The 23,185-nt window shown below is 39.7% G+C and overlaps 1 protein-coding gene across 1 annotated transcript in view; it reads left to right on the forward strand.

The window, feature by feature from the left end:
* Positions 1-12,722: 12,722 nt before the first annotated feature.
* The window catches only part of LOC116705013 (uncharacterized), a 60,962-nt gene continuing 50,499 nt past the window's right edge, over positions 12,723-23,185 (forward strand). The window contains exon 1 of the mRNA XM_032540848.1: positions 12,723-13,859. The gene's annotated coding sequence lies outside the window, so the exon portion shown is untranslated. The remainder of the gene's footprint in view (positions 13,860-23,185) is intronic.

Raw genomic sequence — 23,185 nt, forward strand, 5'->3', positions numbered from 1 at the left:
AGCAGGATACCCAGGGCTGGGTTTATACCTATCACCATTTCTAGCCCCTGGGGGGCCACATGCAGGCTGGGGGAACTCATATTAATGTTTAAAAACCTCAAAGTGAAATGTTCAGGCCATGGGACCTTTTAATGACTCCCTAAACATTGTTTTGTTTCTTGAAAGAAATGCAACACAGAAAGAATGTGATAATGTATTCACTAAAAGAAATTTCAATGCAAGGTGTGCCATATGTCTGTCGATGCACTTGCTCAGTATGTATGCATGTGTTGAATGGGTCATTTCTCTAAAAATAGAGTTTGTAAATGAAAAACTGTCTCCTTTTCATTCCACAGTAGTAAAGGTGTTTGAGTGTCTGATTACCTATTTTAGAGGCACTTGTTTCTTTGCAGTATAAATTGTTTTCTAATTAAAGATGTATCACTTTTTCCTGAGGTTCAACCGGATTTCTTTCTCAACTACACAAGCAGATACACTGTTATAATTATTATCCTCACTGCTGCATTGTCCGTATCAATTTCACAACTTTGCAAAGTTGAACCGCTAACCTCGCTCCCTTGAAATAATTAGCTTGTAATTAGCTTGTTAGATAATGAGGGATAATCCAGTTGGCTCACATGCTAATCAACAAATTCTGCTGGGACGAGCTCATAACGCTGCAAATTCACAGCACACAAAGGTATCATAGCCTAATCTTCACTGTTTAAATGGCAACAAAGTCTAAAGAGCAGGCGTGTGTTTGTTGCTCACCCAGCGGAGAGCATTTACTGATCATTATTGTCCTCATTAATGTCCTGGGTGTTGGAGTTAACGGCCCAAACCGTAGAGGAGAAAATGTTCTGCGCTATTAACTGTATTGAAAGCTTGACCTAAATACATCAGTCCACATCTTCCTTTTGAAAGACAGAAAATACATTCTCTGGGTTGCACATTGTAATCTGCAATGTTTCAGGGACATATAATAAGCATCAGGTTTACTGTCCCAAAGCCCAAAATGACCATAATTTAACTGCAATTATGAATATTAATTGTGACTGTGTGATGACTTCAACAGCTGTTCAGATGTGTCTGCTTTTACAACGTCAGTTTTCAAGCAAATGGAGCAACGACAGTGGCAAAGGCAGCTGGTCAGTCGGGCCACTCCTTCGGTCTAGATAAGAGAAGATAAGAATCCATTACATAACCTGAAGTGGACATTTGCTTTTGGCCTTCTGGCAACAGCGTAAAACAGACAGTAAAGGGCAGCTGAAATACATTTTCAACAGCAGCAGTGGACTGTGGGGGATGGGAGTTGTTTTATTTGCTCTCTGTTTTGGCCAAAGCAGAGGGCACGAATGACTTCTTGTACCCGTCTTTCCTGACGGCGACAGCTGGAATGATGTGTAAAGGTTGGTGCAGGTGGGGTCATTATACCTCGGGGTTACCTTTTCTGTCATGGACTGGTTAAATAGCTTCTGGAGTTTCAATTGTTTAAATCCAGTGATCTCACTGCCGGCTTAGTTAACCACCTGGGTCAGCTTTATCCCGTGTCTCACTGAGAGGTTCCCATAGTAGGAGTCAATGTTGGTGAGAGTACTCTATATGGGGGGGGGGGGTTCAGCAACCACACTTACCACCATTGGCACAGGGTAGCTTAACTAATGGCACAATACCAACAAGTGTGCAAGAGAGTTTTTTGGAAATGTTCAAGTGTCCTCTCATCAGCATGCCAAATGACCTCTTCCACAGCCACTGGCCGGAGCACAGCTTATTTACGGTAGTTTGGTTGACTTTTCCCCTATCCAAATTTCACGAAAACAGTCCTACTCATTGACCTGCTTTTGATTGGTCAGTGCTTGATGCCTTTTTCACAGAATTTGGCACGAAGGAAAATAAACCTGCCTGAGCAGGCTCAATGATAATAATAAATAATAATAATAATAAAAAGAATGTATACTTTATATATACTTATATATACTTATGTATACTTTACCAAAAAAACTAAAGACATCAGCCTCAGGTGTGCCTTGTGGTTAGTGCTAAATGTTAACACGCTAACAAGCTAAACTTAGATTGTGACTGTGGTTGACATTTCACCTACTAAACATCATATATATTATATCCATACTGCATACTAATTACTGTGTGTGTCAGGGTTTAGGTTTTTAATTTGTACCAAACTGTATGCATATAAATACGGCTGACTTTTGTGTAGACTGTTGATGGGACACTGATCCTCCGCAATGCAATACACAAAGGAAATGGGAGAGATCTTGGAAAATAATTTGAAAAAGTACTTTTAAAAAGCCCTCCAAGTAATACTTTTTGTATTGCCACAAAGACATTTTGGACAGGGCGCCTTTCATCAGCGTGTTTCACAGGTAATTACAAACAATTCTCCACATGTGGGGTTAATTAATATTAAACCAGCACAATCCCAACAGAGGGAGCCACAACCTATCGAGACCAGGGTTATTATGGTGAACTAAAACTAAAAACGAAAATAAGCTGTGACAAATACTATAGGGAACTGAAACTAAAGAAAAGATCTTGAAAAAAAAAAAAAAAAGTAAGAAATCTAAGGCAAGTATAATTAGTACTGTATTGAAATATACTTTCCTGTTTGTAGGAATGGTAAAGGTTATATTTTTTAATATTACAGACTTTTTTAATGCTAACAAACAAAATGTATACTATGATTATTGGTATATACAGTAGTATGTACTCTTTATACCCTATGGATTTGGGACACAGCTATAGATTTGTTAGCTGCTGAACAAGGGACAACTACACGAGCGTTATTATTTCTGTTCCAGTATTTTGCATTCTGATGCATGAACTCTTCAAATAAGACATTTGTGTTGGATTAGCATTAGACAGTGTATTTGTCCCCTTTTGAAAAGTTGCAGGATGCCTTTACTCAGGAGAGGCAGAGGGGTGGAGGTTGGTTCTGTGCCAGAGACCTGGAGGAGGAGATAAGTTCTGCCAAATTGGTGGCAATTCCTACTAGTCCTATAAAGGTCATAGATTATTTAACACGCCTTTAGAGCCACGGACTGATTGCAAAGGGCAGGCCTCTGTCACTGTTAATAACTAAATATGTGGAGCCTGCGGCTTTGTTTTTCCTAATAAATGTGCACTGCTGTCCAATAAATACACAACTCTCCTTGTTATAGTCTTAAATTGAAAAACAGGCGGATACAATATTGAACCAGTGTGTGACCAATGGCGACGGTGCCAATGTGCAGTCTGTGACAGTACTTGAGTATAGGAGAGTTTGGCCTTTTCTTTGGTGCCGTTCAATGGTGTATCACTGAAGAGTATCGGCTGTGAAGCCAACTCGGTTTCCCCTGACATTTTTGTGACATTTTACCGTCTGGATGTGGCTTTCCACAGTATGGCACAAGCTGTCCCATCTGCAGGGTCTCATGGGGTCCAACCACCATCTCAGTCTGTTCAGGCCTCGATGTAAGAATATTAAGAGACACAAGAGGTCGGTTACATACAGGATGTTGAATAATTCCCCCTAAAGCGGTACAGTGTTATCTGGCCTGTTGGCTTACATTAGATTTGATGAACTGCAGAAGCAAACAATGGAGAATCCTTTTTTTTTTTTCCAAAACATCCCACACAGCCCATAAAAAAAACAAATCCAGCCACGAAATGAACAATGCAAGAAATAGAAATACCGACATAAATAAAGTGCTTTTTCCCCCCGCTACTGTCGGCTTTCACAGTTTATGTGCATTTCTTTACATCATGAGCACACAATGCTTACAAGCATAGCTGCATGTATGTCATCTGCATTTAGAAAAGTGCACATTACCATATGGTATGGTTATGGAAATTTTGTTTCTTTTGAATATGTTGCTCTTCAATTAAGATCTTCCCCTCAAGCGATGTTTCTAAATATACAGGCCACCTAAATATGTGCAACCTTCATTGATGACTGTCACTGAACTGCTGTCTATTATCTGCATTAACTTTGATGTGGTAATCATTGCGGGGTGATTTTAACATTCATGTTGACAGCCCCAGGACAGGGGGACAAAAGAGCTGTGTTGTGTTTTTGAGAACTGGACTGACTCAGCATGTGACGGAGCCCACCACAAATAAGGGGCACACTCTGGATTGATTGTCTCCAAAGGTCTGAACATTTCCAAGGTTGTGGTGACTGACGTTGCTCTCTCAGATCATTCCTGTGTTCTTTACGGCACTATCTCTGTGCCCAAAAGTGTCCAACAAAGATAATCAGAAAACGGTATATCACTGAAACACACAGTGACACATTTATACAGCTTTCTCCTCCACACCAGCCTCTCTGGGCATCAGTCAGTGAGCTGTAGATAATTTCAACTGTAAAATTACAAATGTTATTGATGCCATTGCTCCCACTAAGGTCAAAGTTGTATCTGGTAAGAAAAGATCTCCGGAGAAATGTCTACGGTGAGAACAGAAAAAAGGAGTGTAGGAAAGCTGAACGAAGGTGGCGAAAAACAAATCTCTGGTCCATTATAACTCCTATAAAGAGAGACTTCGCATTTATAATTGGAAATGAGGAATGCAAGAAGGTCCTTTTTCTCTGATATTATCTCTAGAAACAATATAATCCGTGCTTTGTTGCTACTGTTGATAGGTTAACAAACCCTCCAGTACAGTAGCATCTGAACTTTTATCTACCAAGGCCTGCAATGACTTTGCCCTTCTCAAAGACAAAAATCAAAAGATTAGACAAACAGTCAGTGCCCCATATCAAGTCCAGGATATGTGTTGTCACAGTGTTCAAGCAAAAATAGTTCCAATATGACAGAATTTCACACGATCAACCATACAAACCTGGAGGACATTATTCAACATCGAAACCTCGACTGTTGCCTTGGTTCTACCAAGGGACTTTTCAAAAATGTTTCCAATTGTTTGACTTCTGATCTTCTACAGATTGGAACACACTTTCTTTCAGGTATCTTTCCACAGGCCCTGAAAACTGCAGTAATCAAGCCACTTCTAAAAAAGAACAAAAAGACAAGTCACTAATGAGCAACTATAGGCCAATATCAAACCTTCCGTTTTTAAGTAAAATCATTGAAAAAGTAGTCTTTCAAAACTCAACCATTCTTGTCATAAGTAACAGTTTTGATACCTTTCAGTCGGGTTTCGACCACACCACAGCACTGAAACGGCTCTTGTCAAAGTCTTTAATGACATCCACCTTAACACAGATAATGGCAAAATTTCAATCTTAGTATTACTTGATCTCAGTGCTGCATTTGACACGGTCGACCATGACATACTACTAGACCGATTGGAAAACTGCGTTGGCCTTTCTGGCTCAGTACTAAACTGGTTTGAATCCTACCTAAAGAATAGGGATTACTTTGTGTCTATAGGTAATTATGCATCTGAGCGTACAAATATGACGTGCGGAGTTCCGCAAGGCTCCATTCTGGGGCCTCTTCTGTTTAACATCTACATGCTTCCACTGGCTCAGATTATGGAGAAAAACAAAATAAGTTACCATAGTTATGCGGACGACACACAAATTTACATAACCTTATCGCCGGGGACTATAGTCCAATACAAAAACTGACTAAGTGCATCGAACAAATTAACGGCTGGATGTGCCAGAACTTTCTGAATTAAATGAAGGAACGAGGTGGTTGTTTTGGGCAAGAGAGGAACGAAAAAGTCTGCGCTCAGCTTCAAACAACAATGTTAAAAACAACAGACAAAGCCAGAAATCTGGTGTAGTCATGGACTCAGACTGACTTTAACAGCCACATTAAGACAATTACAAAGTCAGCCTACTATCATTAAGAATATATCAAGGGTTAAAGGACTTATGTGTCAACAGGACTTGGAAAAATGGTCCATGCTTCCACCAGTAGACTTGACTACTGTAACGGGGTCTTTACGGTCTCCCTAAAAATAATCAGACAGCTGCAGCTGATTCAGAACGCTGTGCTCGAGTCCACTAAGACCAAGAGACTGGATCACATCACTCCAGTCTGAAGTCTTTCACTGGCTTCCTGTCTCAAAGAATTGATTTCAAAGTATCTTGTAGTTTATAAATCACTAACGGTTTAGGTCCAAATATATTGCTGATCTGTACTACACTAGAACCACCAGACCTCTCAGGTCATGGGACGGTCTGCTTTCTGTCCCCAGAGTCAGAACTAACAGGGTGAAGCAGCTTTCAGTTTCTATGCTCCTCATATGGAATAAACTCCAGAAACCTGTAGATCCGCTGTCTCTCAGTTCTTTTAAATCAAGGCTGAAGACCTTTTATTGATGCTGCCTTTCTTTAAATGACTAATCATTTCTTTAAATTTCTTATGCTGCACTGTAAATTTTATTCTGTGTTTTATGTTTCTCTTGTTTTTACGTCTATTCATGTGTTTTACGGTTTTAATGTTGTGATTTTTAACTGTTTACTTGTGTTATCTGTTTAACTGATTTTGTGTAAAGCACTTTGAATGGCCATTGGCTGAAATGTGCTATACAAATAAAGCTGCCTTGCCTTGCCTTACCATATGTATCATCATACCGTCATATGTGAATGTTAGAGTTATGTATGAATTCATTTGATTAGGTGAAGTATTCATTTCACAGCGTATGTTTCTGTTCTGTGATATTTTCCATATTTTTACAATTAAAATATGTTTTGTTGCATTTGTAAAACATCTAAATCATGAATCTGCCAGCAGAGATTTCACGTTATCTTCTTTTTTCCCCAGACATGACTAACTGCACTTCCAAAATCCTCCTCTCTTCAACTTGCATATATCTTCTCACCAAGAAACTGGAACAAAAACATTTCTAATCTGTTTTTCATTTTTTCTTCTTCCACATAAATGTGTAGAAAAATCAACATTTGCATTATTTCTGTTGCTGACTTCACGTGGGTGTGATATCTTATAAAATAAACCAGGCATTCATTCAACACACACAATATTATTTTAGCGCATTCAGTATTTCAATGATTTCCTGCTTATCTTCCCAACCCCCAAACATGAATTAAAATCCACCAGCAAACCCTCATTATCTTGCCATTGCATTGAAAAAACATAACATCCATACAAAACAGGGAGAAGAAGGGGGAAATATAAGGGTACTTGTACAGTATACCTTACCCTGGTGTCTCATTCTGTATGTGTTATTTCTACAAATAAAAACTAAATAATGTGTGTGTACAGTACAAACTAATGCGTAAAGCACCAGAAGAATTGGCCAGGGAGTATGAAGTTAGATTTGTATTTGTGTAAAATTAATCTAGTGGAGCCGATGGGAGGGTTTTAAGCTTATTGCTGTATTGGATCATGGGACCCAAAGTAGGAGGAAATTTATCAGATAAGCCTCTTACTGTGTACTTCATTTTCTCAAAGCTCAACAACAATATTTGGTCACTAAACCAGAGAGAGGCTCTGGGGGGCTTGACAATTTCCTGTCAAGGAACAATCCTCCTACAAGCCAACACCGATGCAAATGCAGTAATTCAGAATTATTCAGTGAGAAACACAAGAAAAGATTTGTTTTGTTTCTTACTGAATGAAATCTAAGTGGAACACCAGAAAATAATCCATCTCAGCAGCGGGCTTTCATCTACATGCATTTAATGTTGCAGATGAAGATTTAAGAATAGAGGACCAGTGTTCTGTTAACTAGGGACAGGATCAAAAATAATATGTGTGGTTTCTGCTGGGGCACCAAGACACCTAGTGTTTTATCTCATCCATGTTGGATAATATAGTAATAGTATACAAGTAGGAAAAACCTACAATTAATGGTTGTGTGACTTGAACAGAGTGTTTGTGCAGTGAAGCGTTGCAGGTTGCCCTTATTTCAAAAGGTTGTGCACTTTTACTTAACACGGTCCAGCCTGGGAGATCATCAGGAGGCACATTTTGTTTTCTTTGCAGGTGGTAACAATCTGCACAAACATACTAAAAAATACACTCACACAATGCTAGTTACAATCAGAAATGGTCTTCTTCAGGTATAAGTGAGGGTGTGAGCACACCTGTATGGTATGTATACAGCACATTTTCACACATTATCTATGCATTGGGTAATTGAGGATGTATACATGAGGACAACATGCCCAACCATTCAACTACTTTGTAATCAAGGCTTCTAAACCACACAGTCAAACATGTTTCAGTAGTAATGTGAGTAATTTGACCCAAAATTGGGGAGAAATGACCAAGTATTGGCCGCCAAGATGACAGCTATCTGGCGTTAGCATGCAGCTACTGTTGTTAGCAGTGGACACTGATATAGCAGCAGTTTCTACTGTGAAAAAAACAAACATATAGAGGCATTTAAACCAAATACTACATAACCGGAAATGTATTAGGAGAAATTTGACCCAAAATTGGGGAAAAATTACCAACATTGGCCGCCAAGATTACAGTTATCTGCCGTTAGCATGCAGCTACTGTTGTTAGCAGTGGACACTAAAATAGCAGCAAGTTTCTACTGTCAAAAATCACAGATAGAGGCTTTTAAACCAAATACTACATAACCGGAAATGTGTTAAGAGTAATTTGACTTGGATTCGGGGAGAAATTAACAACATTGACAACCAAGATGACCTCTTTTACTGCCGTTAGCATGCAGCTACATGCGACAATGTAGTTTAAAGAAGAACATTCCAGTCCTGCCTGACCCGGAGAAGATGACCAATCACAGAAGGCCGGCTCAGAGTTGCCTAACAGAGTCAAAACAACTGTGAGTGTAGAAAAAACCCAACTGAAAAACAGAGCAGTTTGATATCTTAACGTTTTAGCTCACGGGGTTTCTCTTAAATACGTTTCCCTCATTGACGATTGACATGAAAATACAACATTATAACATTATAGATATGAAAGGAAATACAGAAAAGCATAAAAGTTCCACTTTAATTAAAGGTGCATCATTAAACAGAAGAATATAATCAAAGAAACCCTGAAATGTTAAGGTGTGCAGATGATACAAAATATCCTTTTAATTAAATTTGCCAACCTTGTTGATATTAGTCATACAATGTTTATTCTAATTTATTTTACTTGGGATTTAGGAAACTTGCTGTAAGCATTAAGGTCAGAAAATCTCACTGCCTTCATCAAAGTTGTTTTGCTTGTTTTTATCATCAGCATTTTAAGGAGTCAATAAGATGGAGAGAAATGTTTTGTTAAACTGAAACGAGCACATGAGGTGCTTTATTAATTCCATACAAGACACAAATCCATAATTCATCTGTATTACTTTTTATGAGTTATTTTTCCCGGTCGGCTTCAATTTTAGTGAGGAAGCGATAATATGGTGCATGAGGCTCAAGTTGAAGCAATGTGTGGAGTTTGGAAATAGAGAAAAGTCCTCAGAGCTTGAAAAGAAATAAGATATGCAAAAGTCATTCAAATTTGAGACAACCAACCTTTTGCTATAAGTGAACATTTTTATCCAGTTTTGCTGGAATACATTTACAATTGTTCAGATAAATACAGAAGGGCTCAGAATCAACATTTCCAGAAGACTGACTAAACAGGATTACATGCAGAGGCAGGACTGATAAGAGAAAGAGGAATATTTGATGTTGACAGAGCTAAAAAGCCCAACTTTGAAATTTCTTTCTAGTTCTTGTGATTTTCCTTTCTTAAAGGACAAAAAAAACTTGCATCGAAAGGATTAATGCGACGACAATGAAACAAATACACGAACCAACGTGTCGACACGTGGAGATAACTGTACTGTAGATTCTCTCGACTCATCTGTAATTCTTGTGGATTAAACGAGTGATCCATTTTAGCTTTTGAGCTGAAAAGCAGACTTTGTGCAATACTTGATTTACCCAAAATGTCTTCTCTCCTTTAAGGATATGGAGACTGTTTAACATGCCTTTACGTCTTACCATCTTGATTTTTGTGATTCTCTGTGTGAGTCAGCTCTGTCTCGCCTGCCTGCCCGACTTCTACCCGGCATCAACGGTGACACGGTTTCTCCCCTCTACTGGCCTCCCACAGACAACTGATTGTAAGGTTGGTTTTTAAAATGTTACATGTTGCTTTACAGCTCTGTAGGCTCCTTAGATCTAAATCCTTCCAATGTGGTTCCAGCAACCGTGGATCATAACTACAGGTAGAACGTCTGTCTCTGCTTGAAGCTTTGACCATGAATTTTATCATTTATACATCTGATAATGTGTTAAAGTCATCAGAACAGAGTCCATTAATGACAGAAGCACAAGTGGTCACACAATCAGACAGGTTGTAAACAATAGCTTCCCGTTTTATACCACATTATTCAAACCACTCAGCAGCTGGAAACATCCATTAGCTTTTGCAGAGTCACTTCCAGGTTAAACTGTGACCCAAACTGTACTTACTTGTAATGGAAATGCAGTTTTCTAATGTCATGCAATGGACCTGTCCTTTTTATGTCCTGCTTCACATTCACTTCAAATCATTTAGATAATTGAGTTACTGGGAATTTCCTTGCAACCACTTGTGTTGTGTTGCTTGTAGAAGTGAAAATTGCAAATCACTTTGCTGATTTGAATCGTTTCCTTCAGTTCTGTTCAAAGATTAGTCATCGTCGTTATGTAGTTTGTGTCAAAGCCTTTCTCAGAGAACACATGTCCATTTATGGGGATAGGACCTGATAAGAGTAGGGCTTCTACCTATCTACCTTTTCGAATCGGTCAAGTGTTATGTTGAAATTGCTATATATATATATATATATATACAAACACATATATATATATATACATACATACAAACACATATATATATATATATATACATACATACATACATACAAACACACACACATATATATATATATTATATATATATATATTTTTATATACATACATACATTCAAACACACATATATATATATATATATTTATATATATATATATATATATAAGAAAGACATTTCCTTTCATTCTGACCGACCGCCTCGGTGTTTGATTTTGACTGATGTTCAGTCTGTAGCTCGTTCAGACAAGAGCTGTTTATAAAGGTAACAGCTCAGCAGGAACCTTTTCGCACACAGAGTTATTGCATCATGATGTGGTTTATGTGGATCAGGTTTGTGTGGCTTAATGAGCTTTTAACAAGGCAGTAATGCACTGTATATCACAGCTGACAGAGCTTTCAGTCACCAGAGAGAGAGAGAGAGAGAGAGAGAGAGGAGCTCCTCCGCTAAAAGCTACTGTATTGGTCAGAGACAGATTTGGATTAGGCATGGTCAGCTGAGTGAGAAGATTAATTTGTACATGCACCAAACACCTCTAGTGTTTAATCCTAATAGAGTCCGTTGTTGACCTGTGTGATGTCAGAAACGAAAGTTTGAAAGAAAAATAGCGACATAGGTGTTTTGTGTGTGGAATAGCTGTCTCTTTTCAAAAACAAGTAATTTGTCTGAACGTTGGCTCAAACGGGCTCGGGGTCTGTATCTTCAGAGACCCTGCCCTCTGCCTGTATTTCTTATCTTGCCGTGTTCAGGACGTTTCTGGGCGTTAACCTTCATAAAAATAAGCAACCACGTGGTAGATGGTAAGCATGCATCCGAGAGGAAGTGACAAATATAGCGCTCATAGCAAGCAAAACACCAAGCTGACAAAGTTTGTTCCAAAATGAGAGTAAATGTGGGGTTGGCTTTCTACTGCTGCCGAGCAATGTGACCCTCGTTGGGCTGGGGCGGAGGGGCCGACTTTGTGTTAAGAAACTGCAACTCATAAATCCTACTTATTCTGCCTTTAAAGACGCCATAACACGGAAGCCCATTTCCACCAATAAAATAACAGGTAATTGGTAAACATTGGGTATAATGAAAGTTCATGTTTTTTACTTATTAAATCTAATTTGGGGATAGTAAGTCAAAAGTTTGTCATGCCTAAATCTTATTTTACTTGTGTAAATGTGCCCCCAAATAATCGATTTAGCCATTCATTTGTCGTAACACACTCTGACCACCTCGTCCAATTTCTGTGTATTCTTTGTAGCTAAAGGTTCCATATTATAAAAAGTGAGACGTCCACGTCTTTATCACCTTCAAACGAGCCGTCAGGATTTCTGTATGATTGTGATGTCCCAACTATACTTTGTATGTAGGTATAAAGTGCTGATACAGTCATTCCCTGGCTGCAATGACGGTGCAGAAGACCAAGAGAAGCTGACCAATCAGAGAAGAGCTTTTTCAAGAGGGGAGGCTTAAAGAGACAGGCGCTGAAATGAAACGTTTCAGATAGAGGGTTAAAACAGATGTGTTCAGAGAGACAGTATAAGAAAAACAATGCGTTTTTTGAACAGTCAAGCATGTTAACATGTTCTAGTTGAAACCCAAAAGACAATTGTGAACCTTAAACCTTACAAAATTTGCAAAATATGGGACCTTTAAAGACCAACATGACAGCAGGAGAACCAGGTGCCCTTGAGCAAGACATTAAATCACCACCATGGTTATCTAAACGTGTGTTTCTGTGTAAAAATGGTTAAAATACAGTTTTTCCACATACAACATGGGTGGAATTAAATATTACCTCCTGCTGTTCACCCCCCCTTCCTTGTCCTCTCTATATGTTTCCTACCAGTAGATGGAGCTTGTCTCCTTTGGCTTGGGAGCAAGAGGGAAGGAGGGAGATGATTAAAGAGAGAAGAAAGACAGCAAGACGAGAGGCAGCAATAAAGACATGGAGGGAGGGAGGACGGGAGAGGAAGGGTTGGGGGTGGAGAGAAAGAAAGGGAGGAGAGAGCAAGCGTCAGCATTCCATGCGTTAAAAGGGCAGATGGTAACCGCGGGTAACTGAGGAGCAAACCACTCTGCTGGCCACAGAGCAAGAGATCAGCGGAGAGAGGGAGGGAGGAGAGCGAACACATGCAGCGCAGCAGAGGAGAGGAGAGGAGCATCTGAGAGGAAGCTGCACGTCTGCTCTGACAGAGAGGAAGACAGACTTCTTCTCCACACTAACAAGGAGGCGCAGAGCAAAAAGAAACGAGGAGAGACACAGAGACAAGAGGAGGGGAGATAGTAAGAGGAGGATAAAAAAAAAGTATCCCTCCCTTCCACTTAGAGAGATACAGAGACAAAGAGGGAAAACAAAAGGGGGTTGGAGCGATTGTGAAGTGAGGAGAGGGAGGCAGCGGACAGCAGATAGTTAGAGGAACTGCAAGACTGATCAATGAGAGGCTGAGATTTCAGGAATAAATTTCGACTCAGCAAGAAAGAGACAGAGAGAGAGAGAGAGAGAGAGAGAGAGAGAGAGAGAGAGAGAGAGAGAGAGAGAGAGAGAGAGAATAGGTATTCAATGACAAGGAAAGATTAATGAATGAAAGGTGGGAGCAAAACATCTGGAGAGGCTTACTAAGAGGAATATTTAAAAAGAAAGACCTAGTGGGAGGCACTTCTTTTAGGAAAAAAACCCAGAGAAGAATAAAAAAACACATTTAGACAATGACAAGAAGATAAGATTGGAAAAAAAGGAGAAGTAGAGGGTGAAATATTTAAAAAGAGACTGAGGGGAGATGAGCAGAGAGAAGCCAAAGTCAAAGAGTCAACCGGCAAAAACTTAAAGAGAGAGAGAATAAATCAGAGCAGCTGGGGGAGAAACTGTGCGACTCCTTTTTTTTTTTCTCATTTCTTCCATCCCTCCTCTACTTTATAAAACAGAGGAGAGACGCAATGAGGAGAGCGGGAGAGAGTTGAGGAAGATAGAAGAAGGAGGAGAGGAAGCAGACTTTTTCTTCAAAGTCCAGATAGATGCACAAGATATTTAAGAGACAAATCCAATGGCGTGCTACTACATTGTGATCAGTTCCACCCATCTGCATGACGGACAGCTGAGGAGCATCAAGGGGGTGTTCAGAGGACCAATAGGAACCAACAGCCAAAGAAACACGGTAAGGCCCTGTGTCCGATGGTTACTGGGCTTTGTTTTAGCTGAAAAAAGTCAAACTGAAGTGCTTTTATTTTGAAAAGTTCAAGTGTATGACGTCTGCAGTGTGAGACTCAAGTCTTTTTTTGGGGGGGGGGAGTCAGATTTTTTGACGTTGGGACTCATTTCAGCTTTGAAGCTACCGACATTTAATTGACATAAATCCAGTTGAATGCAAAGTGCATGTTCATGTTTGTGAGGGGGATTTTTTTTTTTCTTTGCCAGAAAGTCATTACCTCTAAATCAGCACGGCTTGAACCACTCCCACTCAGCTGATTGTCAGGTCCTTAATCATTGTATTTGCTGAGTTAATTAATTGCCACTTCCATTAGGTTAATTGACTTGGTATTGGAGGCAGAAAGATGCAGATGGAGGGGTGGGCAAGCTGGAAAAGGGTCGCCCTCTTACACTGAGAGCTCCTCTGGCTCGGCATCCGTCCTCAAACATCATCTGTCATCCCGATTTCTACCTTTTAAGTGTTCAAGATGTTTGACGTCAGCAAAAATGTAAATGGACTGTTTTTATATGGCACTTTTCTCGTCTTAACGACTACTCAAAGCGATTTTACATAGTACAGGAACCTTTCACCGTTCACACACATTCACACACGGTGGCCGAGGCTGCCGTACTTGGTGCCACCTGCTCATCAGATAAACACTCACACACATTCACACTCCGATGGCGCAGCATCGGGGGCAACTCGGGGTTCAGTGTCTTGCCCAGGGACACTTTGACGTGGACCTGCAGGGCCAGGGATCAAACTAACAACCTTCCGACTGACAGGCGACCACTGAGCCACAGCGAGAAAAAGTCAAGAGTATTTCTTTCTTCTCTTTACATATATATATCTGTCCTTAGCTTGACATGACACATACTGTATATGCTGTTTTACAAAGGGACACATGCAGAAGCCACACATAACTAGTTTTATGCACATTTTCGGTAGTAGAGTGGAACTTAATCTATTTAAAATCCTCACGTCAACAGATTTAAATGAGCTGCTAAAAATAAAATAAAAATCTTAATTTTTAAATTAAATTAATATTTTTTTTTAATAAAAAACAAAAATCTTATTTGGAACTCCTATAAGTACTAATCCAGTATAGTATACCTGAAAAATATTTTATGGTGTTAAAAATATAACTTGGTGGCAAATTGAAAAACCAAAGTGCATTTGATTAAAATCTGAATGAAAATGAGTCAGGAGTGCAGTCCTGAAAACTGTGTGGGTAGACTCGAGCCGCCAGATGAGTCAGAGGCCTCTTCACTTTTTTGTTCTCAATCTAAAATCCAACTAAAACTCGTACTTCATTCTCCCTCGTTCTCGCCGAGCGTTACAGGCAAACATAATTACAGCGAATCCTTGTAGAGACGCACCAAAAAGTCCTTTGGGGAGAGACATCAGATGAGACATCAAGAGGTTGCGTTGGGGCAGTGCTAACGTAACTACATCCCACATAAAACACCACATACTCCTGTTTTATTATAGATGAAATTAAATCACATTTACTCATTTTCATTATGGTCTATTATTTCAAATAAACCAAAATTACAGAGTTGAACCACTTTAGAACAAGAACAATCATCATTAGAGTCGTGTAGCGATCGTTAAGAATAAATTAAAAACATAATTTTAACACAGGCAGCACAGTGCACTGTCTTTGTTCCGTGTCTCTCCGTGCGGCCACTTTGCCTCGTGCGATATCACTGTCAGATCATATTTCACTCCCACTTATGTCAATACTTTTAATAAGGGTCGTTAATCACAAGTTATGATGGCATGTCATGCTGAAATGATATAAAGCTATAGGTCTGTGGGAGTGACTTGGCTCACAGTCACATCAACAATGCATCTGACTGCAGTTAACTAGAAGGCACACAAAGACTGCAGCAGCACTTCACTGTTTGTGTGGTTTTGTTGTGTGTTTTTAATTCAAATAGCAACAACAAAAAGTAATTAAAACATAATATAGCAATGGCATGGTATGGTTTGGGTATTTCTGCTTTAAAATGAAAACTAAAATCACAAATCTGGATTACCCCAGAACTGAATAAAGGTGACCAAATCTCATAGGGTAATCTCGTGCTGTGAGATGGAGGTGCTGACAACAGCGAGATGTATCTTTAAGCCTTTGGGCACAATGCCTCTTTTCATGAGGCCGATGAAGCTCTGAGCAAAACGCATCGGCTCTTATCAATGTTAGTCAAAGATCCTCGGTCCTGTTTTAAGGACTGGAATGTGCGGTCCCCTTCATATTTAACTTTCAAAGGTACACACTCACAATCCCCAAATTAAACTACACTGGAATGAGATAAAAGTGTAATAATCATAACATTGTCGTTATTTCCCCCCAAAAAACAAAGTCATGAAAAAACGCGGCACTTCTGAGGACGACAACAGCTGAAGAATCATGTTTTGATCTTTATTAATTTGTTTCCAACCTCAGCACCACGACATAATTTGTCAGTCTCCTCCAAAAGTGTTGGATACAAAACAAAGAAGCGTTTCCTGATCTGACACTGCTGCAACTGAGGTTTTATTGAAGGGATATTTTGCCAATTTTAAACCAGCTCTGTGTCATCTTTATGTGGGCAGTGTGTTTAGATGAAGATCTGAAACGAGATTGTTTTGCGTAGTGAGGTGGATCTCTTCTGCTTCGCTCTGCTGGGCGATCCATGCACTAAAGCCTCAGATGGAAGCCACACACCGTTAATCTAAACACGCTGCCCACACTGCCATGGCACAGAGCTGGATTCAAATCAGCATCAACATCTCTGTAGATGTACCAACATGGTGGAAAAAGACCATGGTTTAGGTTCACATGACTTCATCTTTCAAACTTTGGTTAGGGAACAATAGTCGTAATGGTTGAAGTTTGCGTAATACCACTTGAAATTCAGTAATAACATTACAGTTATTGATCCTTGTTATACATTTTGGGGATCTGCTTGTTTGCTGAGTTGATATCAGGAGTTGTTAGCTTCAGACTCTCGCTAACACGAAAGTTGTCTTGTTTACCTGATGTGTGTTCTTAGTTAGCTGGCCTGCTAATGTTAGCCATTGGTAAGCCTGCATTTAGGAACTGCTTTTGTTCAGAGTTAGGTGTGTAAACCTCTTTGTCTGCGGGGTTGACGTTAAGCTGTTGATGGTCAGTAAAGATTCTCAAAACGTAGGACGGAGATTAAAATGTTCTGTTTTCTATGTCTACTAAATAGTGAAAATGTGTTTTAAGGCTGCTTTATGGTATCTGGGTTGAGAAATGAAAGCATTGTAACTGATTACTTTTGCTGTTGAGTAGGTAGTACAGTGATTATGTTTTTAAGTGAGTAATATGTAATGAGTGATTGATTCCAATCACAATGCTGCTTTTGGCAGGAAAACGGGAAACAAACTGGAGCCTCCCCTGTCAAAGTCCAACATTTTGTATCTTCTCTCTGCAGACTTCGTATAACAACATCACACTATGATGGAAAGGAATAATTATAACTACGGACAAAAGAGGTCTTTGTCAGCTGAACATATATAAATGTCATTTTGAGGCATTTGTTGAAACGACTGATGCTGTCAGCCTTAAATATCCTCTCTTCTGTTGAGATATCCTTGTTCTGTTCTAACATATTTAATAGTTGAACCCAAATTCCTCATTAACGACAGTCAAAGGAAAGGCAAAAACAGACGTTCACTTACTATACTTCCTAATTATTGTACCTCACTAAATAGATGACAAACTAATGAAGCCATTACAGCACCTTTAACAAGTTGAGAGCTTTTTCAAACAGTATCAAACTCAGGAAACATGAACTAAAGTTTCCACTGCTAACACAATACTATAAATACATCTTCTTTAATTACCCACTCAAGCAATCTCAAGCGTTTCAGAGGCACATATTCAACTCTGTTCGTCACCTAATCCAGGAATAGAAAGCTATATCAAGAGATTTAATTGGCCAACAACCACACATAAGTATCACCAGTCACCTTGGATCCCTATATACCCAAGCTAATTTTATCTGAAAGTTCTTTAGCGCAGGCAGTTCTGATGAAATTGCATGAAACGATCCCGTCTTCAAAATTCAAATAACATGCTCTGTGCATGGGAAATGAGAGAGATATGTTTGCGCCAGCACAAAAGGATTGCATGAGAGAGACATGAGCAGAAATAGACAGCGGAGTCTGAAGCCAAAATAGTGTAAAAAGTGAGAGTGTAGAGATCTGTGGGATGGATGAGTGTCTACAGTTTCCTTTTAACTCCAATGACTCAAGTTCAGTCTTATGTTTGTGCAAAGATGTTTCCATTGTCAGCATCTTTTTTCTCAATCACGAACCAAAACTTATATAAACATAAAGGAACTTGTATTCTTACCTCCTTAACTACAAATCACATAGATGCAAGATTTATTGATTTCTGTTTCCGACAGCCATTGTTATTTACCACTCCTATTTACTACTTCTATAAGGTATTAAAATCAATCACAGTAAAAATCAAGTCTGTATTTCCCAGCGATGCAATATCCTTGAATGGTAATTTAAATTGATATTAATATGGAAAGTGTTATCTCACACTTGTGCTGAACATACTGTTAAATGTGTGTGTGGGAGGGATACACTTCCAGCTTCTGATGACATCTAGCTCCTTTATTTTACGGAGGTTGAATGAGTTTATTTTAAAGCTGGGGTAAGCAGGTTTTTTTTTCATTATTGGGCAACAATTCCATAATAATCTTTCAGCATGTTGTAATTCAAGAGTTCTGACAGAACACTAGACTTCAGACTAGTCTCACCTCCTCTTGGCTCTGCTTTCAGGCTTTAGGGAATCTAGCACGTGACGGGAGACTTGTGGCTTTTGGCACAGGTCATTTCAGAGAAAGAAAGTGCTTTCCTATCGGCTGTTCTGTTGTCACCGATGCAAATGTGCGTGCGTGTCCCTTCAGATGGTAAAAATCCTGCAGAAAAAGTAGATACTGAAGCAACAACTGCCTACACTGCAAAGCAACCCAAAAAAGGGGAGACAAATTCTCCAAAAGAGTCTCAAGAGGGTCTGAGAATAAATGCAACAAAACACGTGTCAACATCAGCAAAGTGTTTTAGAAATGGAGGGAAAATGTTGCTAATAGTTTAGCCTTCTGCTTACCGTAGCCAAAGGCTCACAGCTGCGGCTAATTCAAGTTCATGATGCTAGCTAGAGACTGAAATCCCAGTCTTACGTCTCAACAGGGACTTTACTGTTGCTAAATACAGTGTTGGGAAGGATCATTTCAAAATGTATTCTGTTACAGAATACAGAATACATGCCCAAAAGTGTAATTTGTAACGTATTCCGTTAATTTAAAATATTCTGAATACTTGGATTTCTTCCACATCGACTTGCATTGGTAGGAATGCAGCCATCAAATTGCTTGCTAAACATGCCCATTCTGGTGTGTTTTTCTGTTCCAACTGGCTGAATGCGTACATGAATAAGCAGATAGATTTTTGTATTTGTAGTCCAGAACTGCATAGCCTACTACAAAAATCTAACTGCAGTCTTGCTACCACGAGCACATATTAGCTTACGTTAGCCAGCTTGTCCAACGGGGCTAGTCAGTCTTTCAACGGTTCTGGGGCTATTAAATCAGCACAAAGCGTCATCACATACCCTTTACCATATGTAGAGATAGGCATGGGGAACATTATCAGGGTGCATAGCATCCTGGATCCAACACATAACTGGCCTTTTTATAACAAAAATGTGCCTGCCTCTATAGGAATTTAACATAGGGGAGTGTATACTTATGCCCCCTGTATTTTAATGAAGAACATTTATTTGTTTACAATACATTATTCATTCACAAAGAAAATTGGTGCTCCTAAAAGGTTGGATTTTCCTAATTTTTTTTTAATTAAGGCATTAAGATCACTTTCTAAAAGATGTTTTTTTATTCCTCTTATTAATTAATCAACTTTTACATGGGTGTGTAAGCTTATACAAGCCACTGTAATTGTAGCTTCGTAACTGCATTTCAGGCTTAATTCCTATTTCCTGAATTGTTTGACACTTGGTTGTTCGACAGGTCTCACACTGCATGCTATCACCCTCTTAGCTCCTTCGCGATGGAAAACAAATCACTCTAACACCCCTGAATCAAGTGTTTTTCTGTACCTTAATTGCCTTATTGTGCCAAAGATATTTGGGCAAGTTGCCTGTGTGTCTCCGTGTTACTATTCCTGCTGTCAGCCCGGCTCATCTCACTGGGTCCAGTCTTAATTTATCAAAAAAACATTTCAAAATCATTCAATGACGAGCGTGCCAGTCCTCTGCTCTCTATCTTATATATGCATGTGTGGGCGTCTGCCAGTGTCTATATGTGTGTTTTTGTAAATCAGGTAGTTAACGGAGCCTCCACGGTGACATTAATTCATAATAGCTCACCAGCTGTCAGGGAATTTTTCACACCTTTCCCAATATCAGTGAGGCCAGAGTGGTGTTGCTATAGAAACATTGATTCCAGAAAGTTAAATAACACTGATTTTCTACACCCTACTCTTGCAAAAAACTTCCTTCTGAGCTTGTCATTTTCTCTCTGCGGTAATGTTTCTGTGCAATTTATTTGCTTTGGAGGCTTCCTCGCCCCAGATGTGCGAAATGTTGCCCTCAAGGAAATGAGAGTGATTTGTTTTAGACCTCTAGACTTACAAAACTCCAGCAGTAAAAGTAGGAACTAGTTAACTGTGTTCTGGTTCATTTTCTTTATCAGAGGTCTGTATTTAGTGTTGAGTGCTTTCAATTAAAACCACAGGTGCTGCTGACTGTCTTGTAAAAGCAATAATGTCCCTGAGCCGCGGGGATATGGTGCAATATTCTCACTCGGTGCTATCGGCTATTTGACATCAGGCCTAACAACACCCAAGACAATACTACACTACTGCTTCTTAGCCGTTAATGCTTTAAACCTGTGTGTGTGTGTGTCTCAGTGAGAGAGAGAGTGTGAGTGAGTGAGTGAGTGAGTGAGTGTTTGTGAGTGTGTGTGTGTGTGTGTGTGTGTGTGTTTCTTTGTTTAGGAGTTGAGCTAAGTCTCCAAAAACATGGCTCTACACTCCATAAATAGCGCCGATGAGGACACTCTGTGTGCATTTGTGCATGTGTGACTAGTGACGTAGATGCACGTGTTTGGTGTGTGTTTGTGTGTGTGTGTGTGTGTTGTGTGTGTGTGTGTTGTGTGTGTGTGTGTGTGTGTGTGTGCGCAAAAGTTGCGGTCTGGGTTTGAGCGGTTTACGCATGTGTGCGTGTGCAGCATGTTTCCCTGGTGTGTGTAGAGTGGTTTTGACTTACATGTAGCGTGTGTGGTGTGGTGTGTGGTGTGGTGGTTGTGGTGTGTGTGTGTTGTGTGTGTGTTGTGTGTGTGTGTGTGTGTGTGGTTTGTTGGTGTGTGTGGTTGTGGTGTTCAGTAGTTGTGAGTACATGGTGTGCTTCATTGATGTGTGAAACATCAGCTATGACTGTGGAGCCATCTGCTCCAAAGGGAAAGAGAGTGCAAGCAGTCTTTCTCCACGCATGAGTTTGTTTTTGTGTCACAATAGAGAGTGTGTGTGTGTGTGTGTGTGTGTGTGTGTGTGGTGTGTGTGTGTGGTGTGTGTGTGTGTGTGTGTGTGTGTGTGTGTGTGTGTGTGTGTGAATTTCTGACACAGTCTGACTACTTGGCTGAACCAACAAGTTTTTTGGACATGTGGGACATCAAGTTTCAAAGCTAGAATATCTCCTGAATATTTTCAGACACTTTTTCCACCTGCACTCTTGATATTTACATGTCAGCTTCTATAGTTTTAACAACAGTCTTATTTCAGTTACAGATTCATTCAATACAGATATTTCAAATAGTGAATGAAATACTCAACAAGTCCTTTGTAATGATGAAATTTCCTCGAGATCCAAAAATAAATACATTTTCTGATCTGATGCCTTTATCAGCAAGACAACACCTTCTGGCTGTGCCATGGTTAAGGTTTGGTTAGATTTAGGCTGCTTTCACACCGATAGTTGCGACTCTGGGTTGAAGTTGCACATTTTTCATTTGGATTGGTTAGTGTTCACACTGCACTTTTTCAAGCGCACCAAACAAATGTCAAACTGTCGAAACAGTCGCTCGTCTATTGGACAGACACTTCCTGGTCTCAGAAATAAAGAAGCAACGCCAAATTAAAAAAAAAAATTATACATTGGGAATTTGTCTATCTCTTCCTCTGAGCTACCACTTTTTCAAAGCAAGCCACAGACTTTAATGTATTGCTGGAAAAGTTTTACTTTTATGTGACACTGATCAGCCGTGCGATCAAACCCCCGTTGTTATCATTCTGTCGCTAAATCATTTGATCACTTCAGTGTTTTTCTGTCAACTAGAAACTGTGTTAAGTGATCGCCTGGCCATATTTTGATGAGGGGACTCACCTCCTCATTTGACCACGTCTGTCCACGGGACATTTTGCATGGCCGCTACTACTTGACTCAATGTTGACTCCCAGTGCGGAGTCTCCACTCACCTTCAACTCACAATGCATTGGCTTTAGGTTCACTTCCTATGTTTTGGTTGGATCGGGCTCTCACTTAAAGTGAACCAAACTCAAGCGTACGTGAAAGTGAACTGAGACCATATTTTTCCGAGTTGGATTTGCAAAACAGCCTCGGGAAGGAACTTGTTTTGGTGGAACATGTGTACGTTCAAAAGTTGTTTTAGTCATTACCCCAATTTTCAAGGCTGGCGCCAAGAACCAAGCAGGCAACTATAGGCCAATCTCAATATTGCCTGCTCTTTCCAAAATTTGAGAACAGATTATCGCAGAACAGCTAGTAGCAACAAATCTATCAAATCCAAACAGTTTGGATTTAAACTAGGGCACTCTACAGAAATAGCAAATTTCTACCTTATCGAGAATATCAAGAGTAAGTTGGACAAGGAAAATGTTGGGGGAGCTGTTTTTAAACCTAAAAAAGGCCTTTCACACCGTGAACCACAATTTACTACTGAATAAATTTACCACCTTCAATTTCTCTGAATATGCTACCAATTGGTTTGCATCATATCGGGAGCATAGAGAGCAAACGGGTTAAAATAAATACTGAACTCTCAACGCCACTACAATCCACAATGGGTATCCCACAGGGCTCCATCTAGGGGCATCTGCTTTTTAGTTTATGTATAAACGATTTACCATCACGCTTTCAGTCAGCCAACTGTCAAATGTACGCTGACAATACAATAATTTATGCATCAGCTAGGACGCCTAGTGCAGCAGCAGAGACCCTGACCTAGGAAATG

The sequence above is a fragment of the Etheostoma spectabile genome, chromosome 17, assembly GCF_008692095.1.
Source record: "Etheostoma spectabile isolate EspeVRDwgs_2016 chromosome 17, UIUC_Espe_1.0, whole genome shotgun sequence".
In the NCBI taxonomy this organism is placed as follows: Eukaryota; Metazoa; Chordata; class Actinopteri; order Perciformes; family Percidae; genus Etheostoma; species Etheostoma spectabile.